General features: G+C 48.6%; 1 long non-coding RNA gene across 3 annotated transcripts in view; it reads right to left on the reverse strand.

Annotated features, from left to right (window-relative positions):
* Nucleotides 1-19,402, reverse strand: part of LOC132429168 (uncharacterized) — a 29,836-nt gene extending 10,434 nt beyond the window's left edge. Inside the window, exons 1-4 of one of the 3 annotated variants that reach the window (XR_009520299.1) lie at nucleotides 15,528-15,960; nucleotides 14,923-15,031; nucleotides 7,775-7,999; nucleotides 7,350-7,459 (exon numbers count right to left, since the gene is read on the reverse strand). This is a non-coding gene — a long non-coding RNA (uncharacterized lncRNA). Of the gene's footprint in view, nucleotides 1-7,349; nucleotides 7,460-7,774; nucleotides 8,000-14,922; nucleotides 15,961-19,218 lie in introns of those variants that run through there. The other 2 variants (XR_009520300.1, XR_009520298.1) reach the window with 2 other exon arrangements.
* Between the last annotated feature and the right edge of the window lie 644 nt (nucleotides 19,403-20,046).

Here is a 20,046-nt window from a genome sequence, read left to right on the forward strand (position 1 = left end):
CCTCTGATCCCAGGGCTGTGTGGTCTCTGGCTAAAGAGGCTCCCCATTGATGGAAGAATTCAGGAGAAACAGCTGGAGAGCAACCCCAGCCATGGGAGTGCTGAGGTTCAGAGCTCACATGCTCTAGGAAACCATAGGAGGGAGAGAGGGTGTGGAGCGGCTACAGCCAAGGAAGGCTTCCTGGAGGTGAGGCGAGAGTAGAGGACAGGCTGGATTTCAGTGGCCACCATGGATGGTGGGAGCCGCATTCCACACCAGAGGACCAGGACAAATGATGGGCATTGGTGGGGCCACGTGAGCCAGTAGGAGTGGGCAGAGGTGAGGCCTGGAGAGCAGTGAGGGTTAACACCGCAGACAGAGAAGGGGGCACAGCCCAAGGACAGAGGAACATCCAGAGGAACCAAGGCTTTGTATGGAATGTTCTAGGTTTCAGCCTGGATGCAGTGAAGAAACACGGATGGGAGGGGCACAGGTGAGCTGGGCCTTAGAGAGATGCTGCTGGGGTAGGATGGACTAGAGACCCAGAGACGAGGCAGTGTGTATGGGGGCCCCATCCAGGGAACTCCCTTTGCATCATCCTTTTCCAGGTCCTCAGAATCTAGAAAAGATGTGACTTTTGGAAGGTGTCCTAGAAATAACTGCTGAATAGAATGGAACGTTTAGTAGAAGAAGGAGCTCAGCAGGGAGTTGTGGCCAAGGACAGCATGGTAGAAAGATACGGAGGGAATAGAGGGTCGTTTGGAGAGTAGCAGGGGCTCCGTGTCCAGAGGCCTTCTAAGTCTGACAGTTAATGGGGCTGTCAGAACTGTCATAATCCCAGGGGAGCAGGACAGTGGTGTTCAGAGTGAGGCGACCTCCCTCTTTCCCATCCTCTTTCTCCTCTAGTCAGGATATTCTTGGGGATCCCCAGAAACCCCACTTGAGAAAGCTCCAGAAGTCCAGCATTAACCCCGCACCCCATCCTCATGCATCGTTAGAGTTTTGTTGACATGAGGGCTCCTCTTTCCCATGGTTTTGTCCGTGATGTGTCCAGTCCAGTTTTGCCTAATGTAGCCAGCTCTCTATGGGATAATGGGAGCTCAGGAATCCTGTACACTCTACTTTTTTGCTTGTAGGATCCCCCCACCCCATAAACCCTACCATGTGGCACTGATGGTGTGTGCCCTTGTCTTTCTTCCATTACATCTGGTTACCGCATAGGTACACACTCCATTTCCCCCAATGCCGGGTGTTTTTGGAAGAGTCATTATTCGACTGGGCATCCCCAGGGGCAGATGGGTAATATTTTGCTCCTAAGCATCCTAGCAGGTCACATGTTTTTTTATGGTGGGGGAGGGGCGGCAAGGAGAAGAGCCAGAAAACACTGCCCTCTATTTGCAAGGCAATACAAACTTTTCAGAACATCATGTCTGCTATCTCTTCCATCGTTCACTGGAACCTTCCGAGGTAAAGAGTATCCTTATTAGGAAATGGCTGGCCAGAGATGGCCCCACCTGCACTGCCCAGCCAATCCCACAGGGAAAGGGGGTCTTTTCCCCTAAAGAAGTGCCCAGAGAGTAAGCTGTTTTCCCACATCGGGACGTGGGCATGAGGAGATGGGAACACCAGAATTGTTAAGCGTGAGGGAGTCATTCCAGTAAAGGACCAGTTTTGGTAATAATTACGCGGGTTGAAGGCTATATTGGCACTAACATCCTTTGTGCACTCTGGGATGCTGTGAACAGTCAGCGGGTGCAGTCACAGATTCCACATAGTTCCCTTTGGTATCCACCCTCCTGCTAATTAGGAAGATTTGGCAGGTCTTGAAAACATCACCTTCTCAAGGTGACACCATTGCTCTCTCCTTCCTTAGGGAAGATCTGGTCCCTGGTCTTTCAGATTTCATCTGTCTTCAACTCAGCTCAGGGTCCCGGCACTGCCATCTTCATATAAATGGGTACAGGCATCCACCCGCCCTAGACTGGTAGTCGGGGGTGTTTGGTCATAACTCTCGGTAGTCCAGAGATTCCCTTTGTTTTCCATTTCTCTTGAAGCAGCTGGAAGCCCACTTTTACCTTCCTCTTATTTCTGTAGGCAGGGCCTGATGTTAGTCAAAGATTTATTAACTTTGGGTCCATACAACCAAATAAGGTACATATACAGCCTCCATGGGGGTCAATCCACTGAAATTTATATAAAATTTTATGTGTATGTCCATACACATAAGAGAGAAAGTGATTCAGAACTGTTGCCTGAGACTTAGCAGCTACTGAATAATCCTCAGGAAAGGCTGGCTTTCCTCCTTAATAATGGGAATGAGGTGAGGATGTCTGGTCTCTCCAGTTGTTTGTTTGTTTGTTTTTTAACATTGTGCTGGAGGTCCGAGCTAGCGCAAAAAGGCATACAGATTGGAAAGGAGAGACCAAAACTTTATTTGCAGATGATATGATCATGTACTCGAAAATTCTAACGAATCTTAAAAAAAATCTACTGGACTATTAAGTGAACTTAGCTAAGTCACAAAATACAGGGTCAATATCACAATAATCAATTATACTTCTATACATTAACAATGAACAACGGGAAAAGGAAAATTTTAAGTACCATTTATAAAAGCATCTAAAAAGGTGATATATACTAAAGGAAAATTTAATGAAATATGTGAAAAACATGCATGCTGTAAACTATAAAGCGAAGCTGGGAGAAAATAAATGGAGATATATACCAGGCTGATGGATTAGAGGACTCAATATTGTTAGATGGCATTTCTCTCTAAGCTGAGTTACATATTCGATGCAATCCCAATCAAGATCCCAGCAGGCTTATTTCTGATTTTTAGAATTTGACAAGCTGATTCTGAGATTTTATACAGAAATCAAAAGGTCATAAAATAGAAAATTTTTGGAAAAGAACAAAGCTTAAGGGTGTAATCTGTCTAAATTTTAAGACAATGTAAATATACAGTAATCAAGTAGGTTACTATAGATTAAGTATAAAAATAGAAATCAATGGAATAACAGTCTAGAAGTAGACCCATATTCATTGATTTTCAATTAAAGTGCCAAGGTAATTCAATGGGGGAAATGATGGTGTTTTCAGCAGATAATGCTGGTAAAATGGTATATCCATTTGGGAAAAGAAGGTGAATGTCAACTCTTGTCTCACATGATACACAAAAGTTGACTTAAAATGAGTCACAGAACTAAATGTAAAACTATAAAACTTCTAAAAGAAAACATAGGAGACAATAGTGTAAACTTTAGGTAGGGAAAGATTTCTTGTGGGGAAATATGAAGTGTGAACCATAAAAGAAAAAGCTGACAAATTGGACTTCATCAAAATTAAAACTTTCGGTTCTTCCAAAAAACACCATTAAGAAAATGAAAAGGCAAGTTAGGGGCTGGGAGAAAAATATTTGCAATACATGTATCTGTACAGGACTTGTATTTGGAATTTATAAAGCACTCATATCACACAGTGAGGAGGAGACAAACCAGCCAATTGAAAATGGGTGTGGTAAGAATTCTAAGATGACCCATGCCCATGTATAATAATCTCCCTTACAGTATGTGTGGGACCAGTGAATATTGTGGATGTCACTCCTGTGATTGGATTACATCATATTAAATGAAGGGATTGACAGATGTAATTAAGGTTCCTGATCAGTTGACTTTGAGTCAGTCAAAAGGGAGATTACCAATGGGTGGGCCTGACCTAATCAGGTGAGCCTTTTAAATGAGGCTCTAGAAGCAGCGGCAGAGCTTTCCCTTTGGCCTGAATCACCATGGGTTCTACAGCTGCAAGGAAGTGAATTCTGCCAACAACCATGTGTGACTGGAAAAAGACCTGCAGCCCTGGCCAACACCTTGTGAGACCCTGAGCCGAAGGCCCAGCTCAGCCAGGCCTGCAGGACCCATGGAAACTGTGAGACAATACATGTGCGTGACACTTGAATAGCCAATGAGTACCTGAAAAGATGCTCAACACGATTCGTCATAAAACAAAAATGCAAATTACAACCAAAATGCATACCCCTCTATACACGTGATAGAATGGCTAAAGATAGGGAGAAAAAACTGGCAATGCTAATTGCAGCATCTAGAACTTTCATGGACCACTATGGAAATGTAAAATGGTAGAGCCACTTTGGAGAACAAGTTTGGAAGTTTCTAGTAAAACTAAACATAGATTATCATATGGCCCACCTATTCTGCCTGTAGATATTTACTCAAGAGAAGTAACGTGCATCCACACAGACTTATACATTTTCGCTGCACTTTTTGTTCATAACAGCCAAAAAGTAGAACTAGCCCAATTGTATACCAACAGGCAAAGGCATGAACAAATTGTGCTACATCCATACAAGGGAACACTCCTCAGCAGTGGGATCCCTCACGGGGTTGAAGGGAATGACCTCTGACCTCACAGCGGTGGTGGCAGTTACGCAGGGGAATACACGTGTCAGAACTCATCTAACTTTGCACTTATAATGGGTGCCTTTTATATCCACATCATAACTCAATAGAGTTGATTTCTAAAAATTCACTCTCCTAGAGTGATTTTATTTGCTTGACAAGGATCCCATACGGAGGGAAAACCTAGTGATGCAGGTAGATAGAGGTCAGTTTCAGGAGGGATGTCCTTGGTTAGGAAGGGGGGTGGGGTCCACAGCCTATTGATAAAATCAGAGGCGGTTTATCTGTTTTCTCGGTTAAACAGGAAGCAGTGTAGCAGCTGAGAGGGAGGAGAGGTAGGGCATGGGAGGTTTTGGGGGGGGGTGACAACAAGGTGTGAAAGTCATTTCAGAGAGTGGGAGACAAAAAAATGGACCTCAGATCTGCGCCCTGCCCACACACACTCCTCCCCCAGCCCCCCGCAATTCACCTCGGAGCTCTTTTCCCCCCAGATTCCTCTTCCCTATCACTGTCTCACTTGACCAGCTGCCTTTTCAGTTTAGAATCTTAGACTCCTTACCATCATTATGGAAACTCCAGGCCACGTGGGGGACTCTGCAGGGGTCACATCCCGGAAAAGCCTTCTGCTTTGTTTCCCAGGTCCCTGCAACTTCCAGGGCTCTGGGGTTTTGGGGAAGCAGTAGGCTCTCAGGAAGCACAGTGCTTGGGAAGCTCACAAGAGAGGCACCCACCCATGGAGTCAGGAGAGTGGCAGCGGGGGAGGTGTGAGGGCCTGTTGCAATAAGAACTAAGGGCGGGGAACTGGCCAGACAGACACGGGGACAGGCAGAAGACAAGCTGCCAGGACCCCAAGACCTAACAGAAAAACCTTGGTCTGTGGACTTGGGTTTTCCCAGGGCTGCTAAGCGTCTAGGTAGCCGGGGAATCCGACAGGCCTGCTCCCAGCAAAATACCCAGCCTGGTCTCCCTGTGAGAAGGATGCCAACTCCAACCTCATCCATTTGGACCAAGTCCTCCACTGAGAGGACTTTATGGACATCTGTCACTTCTTCAACTTTGATTTCTGTTGTGTCTTACCTTAAGAGACTCTTACCATGGGCAAGAGACATGTCATCAGCATGTCTACGTGTCCGTGTGGACTCAACCTACCAGAGTCAACTCTGAGACTCGTGGTTTTAAAAAACAACATTGGCCACTAAGGAAGGTCACCTGGACTTGGAGCCTAAGGAGGAAGTGCCTACCTGTTTCCAGCAGTCATTGAGATAGGTATGGAGCGAGAACGTTATTAGAAATCGAATGCTTTTAAATAATTTTTGCTAATATCTCTGTAAGCAAAGGACAGTGGCCCTGGAGTCGGGAGAGACTGGGGCCTAGTCCAACTTCTGTGCTCCGTGACCCTTGGCAGGGCTGGCCAGGAGGAGTTATCTGGCTCTAATGACATCGTGACATCATGTTTCTCCTTGGTGCCAGGTGCTCTTTAGGCAAAGGTGGTGCCTGAGGCCAGGGTAGAACAGATGGCAGCTCTGCTGGCCCCAAGGGTTCCAGAAGAAGCTGGTCATGCAGTGATGTGTCCCCCCAAGGAACCTCACCCCTCCCAGGTGATACGCAGCCAGTTTGCAGTTCCAAGGCTCCCCAATGCAGACAGAAAAGACAGGACAGGGCAGAGCACCACTGGTTTCCTCCTGGAGGGCCGTTGTCATGGTTCCCATAACCCTGCACGTCCAGAGAAAAATTTGGTACCAGTGGAACCTCTTTTCAAAATACCTTCGCTCCCAAAGAGCATACAAAATACATGAATTAGTGTCAGAGGAGCTGTTGCCAAAATGTGGACGGTTTCTGCACGTTTAGTTGATCCCTAAGGACGGGGCAGGGGAGTGGTCAGTACAGGTATGAGGCCCAGCCCTCAGTCACGCAGGATGGGGGAGCCACGGTCTGAAGCATAGTTCCGCCATCAGCACCCACCTCCAGACCTCAGTCTCCTTCTGGTCAGAGATGGGTCTTTTCCACCATAAACCACAGAGCGCGCTGGGGCCCTGGATGCTCCCAGGAAGTGGGAGCTCAGAAAAGGAGGAGGTATGAACTAGTTGTCTGGGAGAGTGGGAGAGTGTAAGGACCAGCCAGCGCCAAGGCCCCGTGGACCTGCTTGAGGTTAAAGGTCATGAATTCGGTCATTGTGGTGGAGGTTTTTCTCCAGCCACCTCTAGCTATGCTCCTGGAGGCGGGAGCAGGCCAAGAGCTGATCTTGACCGGGGCTGCCGCTTGCTGGATAAGCCCAAGGAAGGGGGCTGTGGTGTACATGGGATACTGCTTATAACAACCACAGAACGTCAGCTGGAGAGGAAAAGAGATGAGGATGAACTGAGGTTGGATTCCACCACACCTGAGCTGTGTGATCTCAGAAAAAATCACTTAACCTCGCCAATCTGCTCTTTCCTTGTTTACAAAATAGGCATCAAAGCGCCCCTTCCATGGGATTGTGAGCATTAAATGATGTCCTTGGTGGGCAAATGTTCTGGCCTATAAGGAGCCCTGGACACAGTGGGTGTGAGCTTTGCATTAAAGGTGGTCTGTGTGCACAAATGTTGCTGGAGCATCCCCAGGCAGCAGCAGCCAGATGTGAAGCTGAGCCCAGCACCCGCGGTCACTCTGCTTCCCCGAGCTCCTCTCCTCCTGCAAAGCCACCTGCAGACACTCCCTCTTCCCTGGCGGCCCCCATGAGCATGACAGATGTTCCCACAAACAAGTGGTCTCTCACTGAGCTGGGCTGCTGCCCTGTGGGCCCCTCCAGACCCTTGTGTGCTCTTCTAGTGAAAAGGCCTGTGATCAGAATTGGCCTTGATGCCCCTCAGGATGAAGTCTCTCGCTGGAAGCCCCTTACACTCCCCTGAAAGGGCTGCTCAAACAGCTCAGGTGCAGACATCTGTCAGGGGCTGTCCCACAGTCTTTCCCGCGTACCTCAGTTCACTCCTTGGAAACGCAGGGTGGGTGCGAAGGCCCTTCCTGGTCTGTGGTCCACAGGCCTCAGCTTCCTGTCAATTTCCTCCGCTGCACCTGAGCTTCGAGTCCTGTGGACAAAAATAGTCAAAGATCACCCTCTTCTGCCCCTGCGGAGTGACCATCTCCAAGCCCAGCCCAGCCCAGCTCCTGCACTGCTTGGCCAAGTCTCCCCAAGTTTCCCTGCTCTGTTCTCTCCTCCCCTTTAGAGCAGCATGTGAAACTTCAGCCCCTACTCCTTTTTCTCCTCTCCTGCCCGAGGTGGATTCCCGACTCCACTCCACTCCAGATTCCCCTCCCTCTGCTGGGAGTCCACCCCCTGCCTCTCTACCACTGCCTTCCTGTCAGCTTCTCCTCTGCCTTAAAAACCCAAACCAAACCTTGACCTTCTCATCTGTCCCAGGCTGAGCAGTCTTCTATTCCCCGGCAGATGAAGCAAGACCTTCCACACGCTGTCCCCAGACTAGGGACTTCACCTTCGTGCTGACAGCTTCCAAGTCACCAACTCCTTCTCGGATCTCTCCCAAACCAGCCAGATGTCCCCCAACTCCAGACGCGTGGCCACCCAGAAGGCTTCAAACCTGAGCTTCTCATGGAGGTTCCTTAAAAAACTAAAAGTAGAACTACCATACGACCCAGCAATCCTACTACTGGGCATATACCCTGAGAAAACCATAATTCAAAAAGAGGCATGTACCACAATGTTCATTGCAGCTCTATTTACAGTAGCCAGGACATGGAAGCAACCTAAGTGTCCATCGACAGACGAATGGATAAAGAAGATGTGGCACATATATACTATGTAATATTACTTGGCCCTAAAAAGAAACGAAACTGAGTTATTTGTAGTGAGGTGGATGGACCTTGAGTCTGTCATACAGAGTGAAGTAAGTCAGAAAGAGAAGAACAAATATGTGTGGCTTTCACCATAGGTACGATAATAGCACCCATTTAACAGATGGAGGTATTAAGGTACAGAGAAGGTAATAATGGCCCAAGAAGACACAGCCAACAGGGGGCAGGACCAGTGCTCAAATCCAAGCCGTCTGGCTCCAGGCCCCTTGCTTTTAACCACGCGTCCATTCTGCCTGTGGTTCTGAGTGCTCCAGTCTGGGTCTGGGACTCCTTGCTCCACCTTAAGCAACTTTCCCTGCTTCATTTGCTCACAAAGCTTTGTGTACTTCCTTCCCAAGTCTCAGTTCCCAGCCCACCTCCCACCTCTGAGCTTGCCGGCCACCTCCTCCTGATGGTCTCTCAGGATCAGAGAGCCCCAGACTTACTTCAAACCCCTTCCTCTGGCCTCGAACAATGTGATTTTGCAGGTTCATCGGCGAATTTCTTTCATTCAGCCTTGCAGGCTAGTTTCCTGTGAGCTTGCCTGTCTCCTTTACCCAGCCGCGAGGTACCCGGAGGCAGAACCCTGTCGTCTTGGTGCCTCTCTCTGCCTCGCGTGCACTGAAGGCAGATTCAGCTCTCTCTCAGATCATATCCCCTCCCAATTTCCCTGTTTCTGCTCAGGGAACTATTACTTATCCTTTCTTCCTGCCTCTGCCTCACCCCTGGCCTCTGTTTCCCACATCCCACCGGCCACGTCAGGGCTGCCTTCCAACTGTCTCTCAGATTCCTCACGGCTGCCTCATTCCAACTGCACAACTGTCATCCAGCACCAACCCTTCACCATCTGGCCATCCCAATGGCTTGCTGGCCCTGCCCCTTATTTTTAAATGTGGAGTCTAATAACCTAAAACATGGTAATTTTTTTTTTTTAAATCAGTTACCCTGAATATAGCTGTGGGTCGAGAGTTTACTACCTGTGCGTTACAAACAGCTGGAGCGGGGAGGAGAAAGGTCTTGATAAAAGAGGGCGTTGTGGGCTTCCCTGGTGGCGCAGCGGTTGAGAATCTGCCTGCTAATGCAGGGAACGCGGGTTCGAGCCCTGGTCTGGGAGGATCCCACACGCCGCGGAGCAACTGGGCCCGTGAGCCACAGCTACTGAGCCTGCGCGTCTGGAGCCTGTGCTTCGCAACGGGAGAGGCCGCGATAGTGAGAGGCCCGTGCACCGCGATGAAGAGTGGCCCCGCTTGCCTGCTGCAACTAGAGAAAGCCCTCGCACAGAAACGAAGACCCAGCACAGCAAAAATAAATAAATTAATTAATAAAAACTCCTACCCCCAACATCTTAAAAAAAAAAGAAATGATACTTAAAAAAAAAAAAAAAAGAGGGCGTTGTGCTCAGTCTCCAAGATGGCCCCCACAGCTCAGGATGACTGCCTTCTGGGTTTCATGCCCTCGTGCAGCCTCCTTCCACACTGTCTCATGGTTGGTCTGTATGACCAGAGCACATGGCAGAAGTGATGGTATGTCATCTTTGAGGTTAGGTTGCAAACAACATTGGGATCTCTCTCTCTCTCTCTCTCTCTGTGTGTGTGTGTGTGTGTGTGTGTGTGTGTGTGTGTGTTAACTTGCTCTGAGGAATGTAAGGACACTCAGACAACCCATGCAGCAAGGCCTTCTGCCAAAAGCCACATCACATGAGTGATCCATCTTGGAAGCAGATCCTCAGCCCCACTCAAGCCTTCAGCTGACTGCAGCCCTGACTGATGGTTGAATGGACCTCATGAGAGACTCTGAGCCAGAAGGACCCACTAGGCTGCTCTCAGATTCTTGAGCTCAGAAACTGTGTGAGATAATAAATGCCTATTATTTCAAGCTACTAGATTTTGGGGTAATTTGTTACACAGCAATAGATAACCAATACAGAGGATGGGATCCATTCATTCACTTCGTCATTTAACACAGTTCTTTTTTTTTTTTTGCGGTACGCGGGCCTCTCACTGTTGTGGCCTCTCCCGTTGCAGAGCACAGGCTCTGGACGCACAGGCTCAGCGGCCATGGCTCATGGGCCCAGCCTCTCCGTAGTATGTGGGATCTTCCCGGACCGGGGCACGAACCCGTGTCCCCTGCATCGGCAGGCGGACTCTCAACCACTGCGCCACCAGGGAAGCCCCTAACACAGTTCTTTTGAGCTGCTACTATGGGTCAGCTATCCTGGGTACTGGGGGTATAGCAGTGAATAAAATAGCCAAAGTCTTTACTATCAGAGTTTTTACTCTAGTCAGGGGAGGAAGATAATTAAACGAAAGAAAGAGATATGCTAGATGGTGATAAATGCTATGGCGAAAAATCAGTATGAAAATGAAATGGAGGGTATATATAGGCATGATGTTGCAATTTTATATGGGTTGGTCAAGGGAGGCCTCTCTAATAAAGTGCTATTTGGGCAGAGAACTGAAGAAGATGGGCAAGCAGATATACAAGAAACAGCACGCAAGGCAAAGGGAACAGCAGGTACGATGGCTCAGCATCCACCCGCTTCTTACCATTTCATCGCTCATCTCTAGCACAGGCTACCTCATATCAGACATAAATTGCTAAACTAACTTCCTAACTGTCTCTGATACCGAGTCCAAACTCGTTCTGCTCACTGCACGACAGGCCAATAAATTGGGAGATGAGGTGTTGGGGCAAGGAATAACGACTTTATTCAGAAAGCCAGCAGACCAAGAAGATGGTGGACTAGTGTCTAAAAAACCATCTTCCCCCAGTCCGAATTCAGGCTTCTTTTATACAAGAAGGGGGAGGGGGATAGAGGGTGTGGTTGGTTGTTGCAAACTTGGTGACTGTGGAGACCACTGCGAGGCTGCCCATTGGTGGAGCGGGACCACTAATGGCCGGCCCACCCCTATTACAATTCCCCACTGTCAGTGTCCATTCTACAGTCTTGTGGGAAAAAGGGGTAACAATCATTGTGGCTAGTTCCTACTGAACAGGGGTGATGAAGGGGTGATCGTGGAATGGAATTGATCAGCCTTGGGCCGGGAATACTCTTTAAAATTTTTAGTAAGTAATACAATTCTCTTTCTTTAAAAATTTTTGGCTGTGTTGGGTCTTCATTGCTGTGCGTGGGCACTCTCTAGTTGCAGTGAGTGGGGGCTACTCTTTGTTGCTGTGCGCGGGCTTCTCATTGCAGTGGCTTCTCTTGTTGCAGAGCACGGGCTCTAGGCGCGAGGACTTCAGTAATTGCAGCATGCGGGCTCAGTTGTGGCACACGGGCCTTAGAGCATGTGGGTTTCAGTAGTTGCGGTGCTTGGGCTTCAGTAGTTGTGGCACACAGGCTTAGTAGTTGTGGCTTGTGGGCTTAGTTGCTCTGTGGCATGTGGGATCTTCCTGGACCAGGGATCGAACCCGTGTCCCCTGCATTGGCAGGAGGATTTTTAACCACTGCACCAGCAGGGAAGTTCTCTTTCTTTCTTTATCTACAACTATTTGAACCTGATGAAATCTCTTCTACAATGAAATTTTAATCTCAATACTTATCCTTTTTGAAGAGCAACCTCAAGTCTTCTAAAGGGTTCAGAAACCCATTGCTCTCTAGGCCTCTCAGGAGCTGGGCCATTTTCTGATGACAGTGGGGCTATTTTAAACTGAGTGTGATGAATCCATGGCTTTAGTGCAGCTAACTTGACAGATGAGTGCATGGTAAGTAATACCACGTGTGGTCCTGTCCACTGTGCAGTTAGCTGGTGTTCAGGCCTTTGTTCTCAATACGTTTTAAGGAGGACTTGATCCCCAGGTTGGAAAGGATGTAAGGCTACTTCAGTTGGATAGGCAGACCTGCTGGAGGCAAACTCATGAACAGAGGTTAGTATAGTGCCCAGAGTTTTAACGTAATTGGCAACTGCTAGGTCTTTCAGAGCATTTATAGATTCTCCCACCTGGGCAGGCACCTGGAAAGGCTTACCATACAATATGTCAAAGGGGCTTAATTTAAGCCTGCTTCTGGGAGCCACTCTGACCCACAGCAGGGTAACTGGCAAGGCCTTATCCCAAGTTAAATTGACATACGTTAGCAATGTTCCTTTTTAATGTATAATTCACTCTCTCGGTTTTTCCTGTTGATTGTGGTCTCCAGGATGAATGTAGCAGCCAATTAATTTGCAGTGCTTTGGACACTTGTTGGATTATACTAGAGACAAAAGCAGGCCCGTTACCACTTTGAAGGGAGGCAGGGAGTCCAAATCAGGGGATAATTTCCTTAAGGAGGGCTTTAACCACTCTGGAGGCTTTTTCTGTCTGGGTGGTATATGCCTCCACCCATCCTGAAAGTGTCATCAAACACTTACAAGTATCTGAAATTTCCTGCAGCTCACTTGAGTCAAATCTATTTACCAGTCCTCGGTGGGGCAGGTTCCTCTGTGTTGGGTCCCCATCTGGGGAGGTCTGACAGCAGTCTTAGGGTTATTTTTAGCACAAATCATGCAATTTTGAGTGACTTGTCGGATGGTCCTTTGTAGGTTAGGCCCCATTATATATTTTTGAATCCATTGTAAGGTGGCATCTCTCCCGTGATGGGCACTATTATGAACGTGCCACAGCACAGTGTCCAAGAGTGTCTCAGGGATCAAAACAATTCCTTGTGCATGACATTTCCAGCCAGGCGAGGTGTGATCAAGTGAATCCCCACTTTTCAGCCTTCTCCTTGTCCTTTTCTGAATGCACCAGCTGGTATTTTGACAAGTCGATCTGTAGGAGAAGTGACCCTATCATGGCTTGATAATCGCCTTCTTTTGCTGCCTTCTTTGCAGCTCGGTCAGCTAACGAGTTGCCCTTTATTATATGAGTTTCGTCCTTCTGGTGGCCTTGGCAGTGCTTTGTGGCCACTTGTGAGGGCTTATGGACTGCTTCTAATAGTGACAGGATTTCAGAAGCGTGTTTTATGTATTTATTGTTTGAAGTGAGGAGCCCCCTTTCTTTCCAGATTGCCCCGTGAGCATGCACCACAGAGAATGCATAGCGAAGAGTCTGTGTAAATATTTACTCACTTCCCTTCAGTGAGAAACAGGGCTCTTGTCAGAGCAGTGCTTTCTGCCTTCTGAGCTGAGCTCCCTGGGTGCAGGGCTTTGGCTTCAACAGTCATTTTAAGGGTACCGTTGCGTACCCAGAGTGTGGCCTACGTTGGTCCATGATGCTGCTTCCATGGGTGAACAGTCCCATATCTAGCTCGACCAAGGGTTGGTCCATTAAGTCCAGTCTGCTAGAGCACACTAGCTCCATGAGGTGTAGGTGTCGTGCTCTGGGGATTGTGCAGCATCAATTGGAAGCAATGTGGCTGGATTTAGGGCTGAAGTGACCTGAAATCTTATACTGGGATTGCCTAAGAGAACGGCTTGGTACTTTCTCATTTTCCCAGAAGTCAGCCAACAGCCCCCGCTTTGTTCCAGTAAAGAACGGACATGGTGAGGGACAAACACAGTGGTGGGTTGCCCCAGGGTAAACTTCTCAGCTTCCTGAGGTCTGTCACAAGCAGTTGCTATAGCTCCAAGGCAAAGGGGCCATCCCTTAACAGTCTGTTTTAGTTGTTTTGTGAAGTAGGCAACGGGGTAGAGGGATATTCCCCAGAGTTTGAATGAACACGCCAAAATTTATGCCTTGTCTCTCATGGACATATAATCTGAAAGGTTCTTTTAAGTCTGGTAGTCCCACAGCTGGGGCTGAGATTAACTTTATTCTTATTGTTTCAAAGGCTGTTTGGCACTCTTTAGTCCAAGTAAGGGGCTCAAAATCATGTCCCTTTGAAGCCTCATAGAGGGGCTTTCCTATGAGCCCAGATGTGGGGATCCAAATCCTACAGAACCCTGCTAGTCCCAGAAACCCCCTCAGTTGTCTGTGAGTCTTGGGTGTTCCAATGCCTGCAATTGCCTGTTTTCTATCAGGCAAAAGACCCCGCTGTCCTTGGGAAAGGACAAAGCTCAGATATATGACTTGTTGCTTACATATTTGGGCCTTTTTTCTGGGAGATCTTATATGCACAACTGGCCAGACAGTTCGGGGTTCTGATGGTATTTTGTAAACACTTATCATATGTATGACTCGCTATGAGCAAATCATCAACATACCGGAATAGGAGTCTTTCATCCAACATGAAGTTTCTAAGGTCCCTAGCCAACACTTCCCCAAATAAGGTAGGGAAATTCTTAAATCCTTGAGGTAGGACTGTCTAACAATACCGTTGGACTACCTGTGTTTCTGGGCCCTGCCATTCAAAAGCATACAGCTGCTATGATTCTTCTGCAATAGGAATGCAGAAAAAAAGCACCTTTCAAGTCCAAAGCTGCGAACCAGCTGTGTTCTCCCTGAATAGTTGTGAGCAGAGCAGGTGGATTAGGTACCACCCATTAGGGGTGCAAATCTTGGACTATTTCATTAACAGCCCTCAAGTCTTGGAAAAGCGACACTCTGCTGAGTTTGGCTTTTTGACCAGGAGATTAAGGCTGTTATATGGGGACCTGCAAGGTTTATTCAGTCCTATTTTCAAACACTTTTTGAGAATTGGCTGCATTCCCTTTTGGGCCTCTTGCCTCAGAGGGTATCGTTTTAGATTAGGTGTCCCAGCATTTCTTTTTAAGGGCATTTGCATTGGCCATGTGTTCTTGGCCTTCCCTGGGGTGCCACCAGCCCACGCTTCTGGCCTTACCTTTTCGAAGCCTCGGGGGGACAGAGCTCTGTCTCCTTTTCTGGGGTGTCCATGAGGGCCATCTGTAGGCTTACAGTGTGCTCTGGTGGGACCCCAATGTCAAGCTGTCCTGGCAAAAAAATTACTTGAGCATTTAATTTCCAAAGGAGATCTTGGCCCAAAAGAGAGATTGGATATACTGGCATATATAAGAAACTGTGTTTCCGGGTGAGGTCCCCTAACTGGCATTCTAGAGGTTGTAAGAAAGAATGATTTTGTACTTCTCCAGAAACTCCCTTGACCAGGATGGATTGAGATGTTTTCTGCGCTACCTTGGTATTTACCACAGGGTATGTTGCACCCATATCTATCAGAAAGTCAATCAACTTGTCCCCCACTGTCAAAGTTACCTGGGACTCCTGTGGGGGAATTGGAATTGGACGCCTCAAGTCGAGCCCCCAGGCCTCTTCATTCATTTTCAGAGTGTTCCTCTCTTTCTACCACATGAGAGGCCCCCATCTTTCTTTCATTGTTTTCATTCTTATTTTTTTGTCTAGGGCAATCTGTTTTCCAATACCCTTCCTCCTTACAGTAAGCACACTGTTCCCTCCCCAGCGGTGGCTTACCTCTCTTCGGGTTACTCGCCTTCCGAGAATCTAATGCTGCTGCCAGAAAAGCTGCATTCCATTTTGCATCTTCTTCCTTCTGTCATTGTTCCCTGTTGCTCAACACTTTAAAAGCAGCATCTACCAGTTGCGAAGGGTTCATTCCAAATGTACCATCTAACTTTTGTAATTTTCTTCTTATATCTTGGGCACTTTGCCCTATGAAGGTCATATTTACCATTGCCATATTTTGGGGGGCCTCAGGGTCTGCATCAGTGTAGCACCTATAAGCTTGAAATGGAAAATCCTTGCAATGGAATATTATTTGGTTATTTTTAAGAAAGAGATACCTTTTTATATGTTGACTTGGAAAATGTATAAATATATTAAGTGAAAAGAATCGGTTACATGAATCATATCATGTTCGTTAAAAAGAAAAAAGTCAGGGCTTCCCTGGTGGCGCAGTGGTTGAGAGTCCGCCTGCCGATGCAGGGGACACGGGTTCGTACCCCGTTCCGGGAAGATCCCACATGCCGCGGAGCGGCTGGGCCTGTGAGCCATGGCCGCTGAGCCTGTGCGTCCGGAGCCTGTGCTCTGCAACGGGAGAGGCCACAACAGCGAGAAGCCCGCGTACCGCAAAAAAAAAAAAAAATCATATGATTGAATAAGCAAAGGGAAAATACAGAAGGACATTTGCCTAAATTATCAAGGCCTCCCAGTATTTTCCTGTTCCTAATTCCAATGTTTAATTCTCAGGCCTTATCTTCCTTGACTTACCAGCTGATCTGACATGGCCGATCACTCTCTTCCTTGAAATACTTTCTTTACTTGGTTTCTCCCCTGTGATGTACCCTTGGTTTCCTCCTCCTCCTCTGGCCTCTCCTCAAGTCCCCCTTGCTGCTTCCTCCTCCTTTCCTTGACTTTCAAACATTGGAGCTCCCCAGAACATAATCCCTGGACCTCTTCCATGCTCAGCTCCTGCCTCAGACTTTAAATTTCAACTATCTGTTGGATGATACTCAGATTGCTATCACCAGCCCTGACCTCTGCCCAGACCATTGGCCTCATATAGCCAACTATCTAACTGACTTCTGCACTTGGAGGTCTAATACACATTTCTAATCCTGCTATGACCCGTCACACCTTATCCTCCTAGTCTTCTCCATCTCAGTCATGGAAAATGACTCTCATCTAGTGGCTCAGGATCAAAACCTGATTGTTATTGACTCCTCTCTTTATTTTACACTGCATATATAAATTCTGTGGATTCTACCTCCAAAATTCAATTCGAATCTGACCATATTTCCCCTTTCCACTGCTACCACCCTGATCCAAGTCACTACCAATTCTTGGCCTTGATTACCACAATAGCCTATCTCATTTCATTACTGTGTACAATAACCTAATAGAAAAAAAGACCAAAAGATATGAACAAACTGTTAATAGAAAAGAAAGCCCATAAACATAGGAAAAGGTGATGGGCCTCATACATGATAAGGGAAACTACACTGAGATACCATTTCACATCTATCAGTTTGGCAAAAATCTGATAGTTGACAACATATTCTGTTGACAAGGCTTGGGAAACAGGCCCATACACTGTTAGTGGGAATATAAAATAGTACAGTACCTAGGAAGAGACGTTTACCGCTATCTAGCAAAACTACCTATGCAGCTGCCCTTTGACTCAGGGACCCCATTTCTAGGAATTCTATCCCAAAGACACACATGCACAAATACGAGTGAGCTAAGTACAAGGGGGATCTCTGTCTCCGTTATTTATTTTTTGCTCTATTATTTATGAACGGTGCCTGCAACATATTAGGTACTCAATCAATATTTGTTGAATGACGTTTAGCCAATGTTGGACTTTATTGGTCCTGTTTGCTTTGTTAGCAAGTGCTGAAACAACCATTTTATCCCTACACTCCAAGGGAATCCCAGCTCTCAAAATTAAAAAAACTTTTCACCACGGAGCCCTGATTCATTTTAGTGGAGAAGGGTGTTAAAGAGCACAATTTAACATGCTGTGTCGCTCTCTCTGGATGCTTGCCTGAGGAGAGAGCCAGAGCTCACAGCCCCTCTCCTCCCCATTCCCAGCCTGGTCTGCTCCTCACCTGTATCTTCTGCATTTGCCTTTTGATATTCTCAGCTCAAGTCATCAGACAAACCGGCAGCAACCTCTACAGCAACAATGACAGTATTGCTCTTGGGGTCACCCTGAAATGGTACCTGACTTTACGCTAATCCCACCTGAACCCACAAGACTCCTATTCTGAGACCCTCCCTGCCCCTAATCCTACCAGGGGAGAGCCCACTTCAGGGTACCCCTACTTCCTCACAGAACATCACAGGAAGCCTCAGAAGTTCCCTGTAGCAGATTGGTCTCCACTTCTGCCCAGGGGGATCTGCTGGTCCTATCCCCACTGGGCAGGACGGTCCCAGGCTCTTGCAGCGCTCTGGCTCAGACACTCCTCATCCTAAAGCCAGGTCACTGTCACCATCTGGGGATGAAGTGAAAGATAAGCACCTCAGGGGGAACTTGCCCTCCAGGACCTCCCTGATGGAGCCATGAGGGTGAAACAGCATGTGAAACAGCCCAAGCTTAAATTGGTTTTGCCTCCTTAAATAGGTTGTTGAAACAGCACTAGCTTAAACTGGTTTTACCTCCTTAGACAGGTTGATAGATTAATCAAACTTGAATTATTTTAAAGAAACAGCACTGCTCCGTGTGCAAGATGGGAACCCTTGTCTCCAGGATGACCCTGGAACAGAGAATTTTAGTCTACAGAACTCAAAGAATAGAAATGATGCCAGCAGAGCCCTTTAAAAAGCAAGAAGCCCTTCAATAAGGAAAATCTGGCTTCCAGGATCAGTAGTAGCTTATATGGACTAAATCAAGACCGTCAATCAGCATCCAAGTTGGAAATTTCCCTAAACCCTATACATTTCCCCCTGAACCCTGGATCAAGGAGACAGATTTGAGACCTTGCCTCCTATCTCCTTGCGGGTGGATTTCCTGATAAAGCTCTCATTGGTAGCGAGCTGCGTAACAAGCAAAATTCAGTAAGTCGGGAGGACTAGGCCTTCTCTTCCCCACCTTGGGGCACAGAGCAGGACATGACTAGGCCAGCAGAGGGCACTGAGCCTCGACACTGAGGCCCGAGGCCGGCGGGGAAGGGTGTGAGCCCACCGCGCAGAGGAGGGAGTGCGCTCCCCACTTGATACACTTCAGCGGCTCCTGGGCACCCTGCAGCGCCCAGAGCCCCAGAAGCCTTTCTCCGGATCCTCCGGGGGTTAGGGTCAGGTTGCGCTGCATGGGGTACTCGGTCCTCAAACGCTGCCTCTTGCGGAGAATAAGGCCCTCTCTGCGTTCCACCTGGAAACGCAACTCCCCTGCAGGGCTGCGGGGCTCGCTGGATGCTGCTGTCTCCCCTCCGGGTTGGAGGATCCCGGAGCAGCCACAGGGTGAAACCCAGACCCTGGGACCCAGCGAGGTGCTGGAGAGGCGCCTGAATAGCAAGCCTGGAGCCCCGCGCCCGGGCAGAAGGAGGAGGGAAGGGGGGGGGGGGGGTCGTGCTCGGGCTTGGGTCCCAGCTCCCCGGCACCATCTAAGATCACCCCTCCTCTCCCCCGGCCCATTCCGGCTATCAAGCCAGGCACCCTTATCGCTGCAACCCCTGGGCCCTCCAGTCCCTCTTTCTTTCCTCACCTCCCCCGGGACAAAGTGACCGGCGACGTCCCGAAGGTGGCTCTGGCCCCTCTCGGAGACACGGCGACGTCTCGGCCCGGCTCTGCCTGCCCAGTGCCGCCAAGGGGCCCGCAGTCCACTGCGGAAGGGCATCGGCGCCGCCCGGGCTCCTCCTCCCGCGCTACGTTCGTGGCGACCCTGCAGCGCAAGGGCTGAAAGTCATCTGACTTTACGCTAGAGCTCTCCCCAGAGCCAGGCGCTGAAAGCCGCGCCTCCTGGTAAACACCGGCGAGGGTATCCTCCGCCTTCTCTCTGAACGGGGGCGGCTCACAGAGCGAAACCCAGAAGCAGGGAGTTTAAAAGGTGGGAAAGGGCGGCCTTGCCTTCTTGGGCCTCGAGGTAGGTCCCCAGCACCTCCCACCTGGGGTGAGCCAGACACCCGGCCCCGCGGACACCTGGGCGGAAGCCCAGCCGCAGTGAGGAAACTGCGCGGTGGAAACAGATTGCCTGATTTTCTCCGCATTCATTTCGCGTAGTTTTCCGGAGGCCTAGCAAAAGGCTGGGACCCTTTCCAGCAGCGCCCCTGGGTTAACTGGTGAGATTCAGGACTGGGGTCCGACAGGAACACTGACAGGGAAGGAGCACCACCTCGCGGTCAGCGCGAAGGTTATCGGAAAGACCTCAAAGGAAAGCGAGGGACCATCCTGCCCCCAACTGGGAACCCCTACGCCTTTCACAGGGACACTCCACCTTCACCCCTAATTCCATCCCGCACCTTGAGGGGCCTCCAAAGGACACCTCAGCTGCCGCGTTAAAGCTCTGTCCATGCTCTTGCAAGTAGCGGCCCCT

This window comes from Delphinus delphis, chromosome 8 (assembly GCF_949987515.2).
Source record: "Delphinus delphis chromosome 8, mDelDel1.2, whole genome shotgun sequence".
NCBI lineage: Eukaryota > Metazoa > Chordata > Mammalia > Artiodactyla > Delphinidae > Delphinus > Delphinus delphis.